General features: G+C 42.2%; 1 pseudogene; it reads right to left on the reverse strand.

Annotated features, from left to right (window-relative positions):
- Nucleotides 1-1,963: 1,963 nt before the first annotated feature.
- Nucleotides 1,964-2,646, reverse strand: LOC116898384 (annotated as a pseudogene).
- Between the last annotated feature and the right edge of the window lie 1,895 nt (nucleotides 2,647-4,541).

The following is a 4,541-nucleotide window of genomic DNA, read 5'->3' on the forward strand; positions in this document are numbered from 1 at the left end:
CTGTCCCATGACAGACTGGTCATTCAGAGCCCTTGCTATAATTTTCTTTTACACCACCTTTAGGTATTTGCTCATATATGTCAAATATCTTTTATGTAACCTTTAAGTAACTGTTGTGATTGTCATTTAAAGAGGGAAAATATTGAGTCTAACTTTATTATATATATGTATATATGTATATTATACACACGTATATTTGTTTGTTTTACCACAATTTATTTTAAAGTTATTTCTATTTTATTTTTTATCTACCCATTTACTCAGTTAATAGTATAGCACAGAACATTCATTTCATAAAATCTAAGAATTTTTCCATCTCTACTAATGGATGTTAATGTGCAACCTTAAATAACTTCATGTGATTTTTAATTGCTTGCTCTATTCTTGGTTTCATTATATAATTCTTTTTTTTCTTGTCAAACACCTCAAATTTTACTCATTTTACAAAAGAACTAGATGACACACAGCTACAGAAAAAAAAAAAAACATAGAGCTTAGCCTATATTCTTTAAAGTAAGAATGGTCACATGGAAAGTCATCGTGGATTCTTATGTTTACTATAAAAGTTAAAGTCAAAAGTACACAGTAGGATTTGAACTGTTTTCTTCTTTCTAGAGATGTGACACACATGCTTTCTGCTTGGTGGCAGTCCACCAAAGATGACAGATGACCAGAAAAGCTGTGTCTCCTCCAACCCCTCCACCAGGTTTAGCTGGATCAGGGTAGCACTAACTTAGCAGGAGAGATTGTAGGAAAACAAACGGCATAGTCCCAACCCCCAGTAAAAAACCCAGCTCACCGCCCTACAGGAAGGACTCAGACAAGCATGCGAGAGCACAGCCAGCGCACTGTGGTGACGGCACGGCAGACACACCTAGCATGCTGTCCTGACAGAGCTGTGGCCCATTTCTAGCACAGAGTCTGTTTGTACTGGAACCCAGCAAGGGGGCACCAATCAGAACGCAGATTTGCACTCTCAAGACTCACAGCTAAAAAGCACACAGCATATAACAATACTTTGATCTTTAAGTGGTTGACCATGGGCATCCCAAGATCATACTGGGTTAGCTGAGTTTTCATCTAAAAAAATATGTTTCTCGAAAACAATGCTTAGAGAGTAGGGAGCAGTGGGGCTACATCAAGACCAGTAGGATGCGGTGGTGAAAGGACTGCTAATGTACGGTCTGGAGTTCATTTTCACTTGTGGGTAGAGGACAGCTCTCTCAGTGGATCCCAAAGGCCAGTCTAGCTGTAATCCTAGGAGATGCAGAAACCAGGACAGGCAGCTTGGTCTGCAACTCCCTATATAAACACACCCCAACAAAAGCCCCATTGAGGCTGAGGCCTGAAATGGACCCGGGTGAAAACAGTGGGAGTAAAAAGACTCATTAAAGCCTGTGGGATGAAGGGCTCACGCTGAAGAGTTAAATTTCGAAAAGTTAGTCATAAACAAGGTCCGGACTACCTGAGGGAGACTATAGGGCTTGCCGGACCATTTGGAGCTGAAGAATTAAAATAAAAACGTCATAAAAACTGCAAAAGAACAGCAGATAAGAGGGCAGGACAGAGCTGGCCTGAGATGTGCCCGGCCAAGCCTAAAAACAAGGTCAAGGGATTGTTCCAGGAAGGGGCATCAGGCGGATGCCCTGCTCTACAGATAAAGATAAGACGTTCTCCTATATTGTACTGCTTGCAGATGAGAGCTTGTACCCATTTCCCCTGAAAACCCCTGGCTTCTCCCTATAAACCCCTGCCTGAAAGGCTCAGGGCCGATTCCTCTGTCTCCTGTGTGGATCGTGTCGACCGGGATCGCTAAGACCCCGGATCTCATTAAACTACCTCCTGTGGGATGCTGATTCCTGGGGGCACCCCATCCCACGATTGGAGCGAGAGACACGTCCCCCGTTTAGGGGTACGCTCTTTCAACACAATGGTGTGGTGTCTACACTGTTGACACACTACATTACCATGTTGCTGGGAAAGAGTCCCCAGGCGAGAAGGCCAGCACCCGGCCTGCTTCAGAGGAGCCACTCAGAAGCACCTGGGAGAGGCATCTGTATGGGGACTGGAGCGGGACCTGAGGGCTGGTGCAAAGTGGGTCTTTGCAGGATGCGTCTGTCATCATTAGCCCGTGTTTCTCTGAGCCTGCTGGGCTGGTGACTTCATATAGGTCACGCCAGTTGTATGACTGTGGGACCTGGTGCCGCAGGTTGTTCTGGGAAGTTGGCATAGAAGATGACTTACACAGAGAAGTTACGATCAAGCTGCTGCTTAAATCCAATCCTCGGCCTTCCTTTTCTGCTCTGTAGTCCAGGAATATCTCCTTGAAAGCCAGAAAATCGTGAATGTGAGAATCATGTCAAAGATGTCGCCAGCCACTTCATCTTTACGGTGTTGCAGTATGGTTGTGAAGGCCGCCATGTTGAAGCCTGGAATATGTTCCAGCAACTGCTCTTCAATGCACTTCTCTACCAGGGAAATATATTCATTAAAAATGGGAGTATAGGTGAGTTTATTCTCTTCCATGTCTTCCAATTCCTAGTAGTACTTGTCCAAGAAGTTTCTCTGCAATACCTGGAACTCGTCATCCATAATGTCTTTTAAACATCCAACCACAGCATCAAATTCTGCCTAAGAGGCGGAGGAGGACAGTGTGAAGCGAAGTCACGGACCTGGGCCAGCAGCCCCGTGACCTCCTACTTCGGTGCAGCCTCAGAAGGCCGCACCAGTACCAGTCTGGTGATTGCCTGAGGGCCGGGCTGTAGCTCCTGGCTGGGCCCAGCACCCGCCAGCCTCTCATTATATAATTCTTAAAAGTCAGTTAGACAATATTTTTTACTACCTCCCTTGTATGTTAAGTACTTGACACTTCTCATATTAATTACAAACAAACTTTTAGTTTTTCTTCCTAAGCCAAGTCTGATATTAGCAATTCCAAAAGGTGCTTTAGCACACTGATACATCCATGCAGAGGTAGGGATCACAGCAACAAGGCAAAAAGATTTGGAGATGAAAGGGTCCCAGATTTCCATTGCTACTTTCTCTTCAGGAGAACAGCAGTGATTCTATATATAAAACACCTACAGTCAGTTAAGGTGGTGCCTGAGGTGCTTGTTAGTAATTAAGCACAGCTCGAATAGAGAATTCATGAAAGGGCCTGTGAGGAGGGTGTCAAAAGCCACCTGAGATCATGGGGTCACCTGCAGTTCTCAATGTCATGCTAAAGAGTCTCCTGGCAGGAACAGCTCAAGACAGACATGGAGTTATGTCCTGTCCCTGGTCAGAAGATCCACAACAATCGTGAGCTCTTAGGACCTAAATGAGACAATTAAGGGCTAAGATGTGCTTTTAATATGATGATGGCTTTTAATAACCCAGCAGGAGAGATGGGGAAGCCATAGTTAAGCTCAAATGGACAGAATAACAATGTATGAGATGGGGCAAGCATGAACACCAAAGCCTGACTGAGTTGAAAAAAAAGCTCCGTTTCTGAACATATAAATTTTATTGACTGATATTCCTCATAGTTGAAATCCACTACACATTTAAAATTAATAGTGGCTATTCAATTGCCACATTTCCTTTCAGAACTGACCCTCGCTTCTCTTTGTTTACCGGATTCAAAGAAGACACATGAAAGCAAAACATTTACATTTAAATTGTGCTCGTGCTGATTTTAGAGATAGTTTTCTTACACACATCATAATAGTCTGTCACAATAAATTCAGTGATTAAACCATCTGTGATTATTTCTTGACAGTTGGCTACAATGGAATTTATCTATGGACTTTTTTTTTGTAATCCTATAAAATTCCTCCTTAATTTAAATAAAAATCTCAGAAAAGAAGGAATCCATAAAAGACCGAATCACAGACTACATTAAGTTTTAAAAAGCTATAACTAAGAGCACAGAGCTATTAAATAATAAAATATAACTTTGATCCACAGAGAATTGGTAAATAAAAAATGTGTATAAACTTCTTGTTCATAGAAGCCATTATAAAAGCTTAGAAGCACCCCATGTTATTTAAATAAATCCAGAGAGACAAACATTTACTGGTGAGGAAATTTATTATTTCCGCCAATTTTTCTTTCTTTAAATTTCCTTTTAAGCAACCCCTTGCTTATGTATAATAATAATTCCCTAGGTAGATTCAAATGACTCTTTTAGCTCTCACTACATCTTCGCTAAAAGGAAAAAGGCACTATCCATGTGTGACTCTTAGAGTAGTTGCTGAGCCATTTCTCCCAGCAATAACCTAAAGTGACAGTGACAGTCTCTCTCTCTCTCTCTCTCTCTCTCTCTCTCTCTCTCTCTCTCTCTCTCTCTCTCTCTCTTTCTCTCATTATCTACTTTGATATTTTATTTTGATGTATGTTCCAGTATGAGTGCATCTGCAGTGAAGGCCTGTGTGCATTCAGGGGGAGGTGTTAGTTCAAAAGCACTGAGGGACCACCCAAAGTCTATTGAGTTTTAATTAGCTGAATTTTATTTAAGCTGCAGCTGTCCAGTCCCCAAGGTCGCATTTGGGACTACAGCC

Source organism: Rattus rattus, chromosome 4 (assembly GCF_011064425.1).
Source record: "Rattus rattus isolate New Zealand chromosome 4, Rrattus_CSIRO_v1, whole genome shotgun sequence".
NCBI lineage: Eukaryota > Metazoa > Chordata > Mammalia > Rodentia > Muridae > Rattus > Rattus rattus.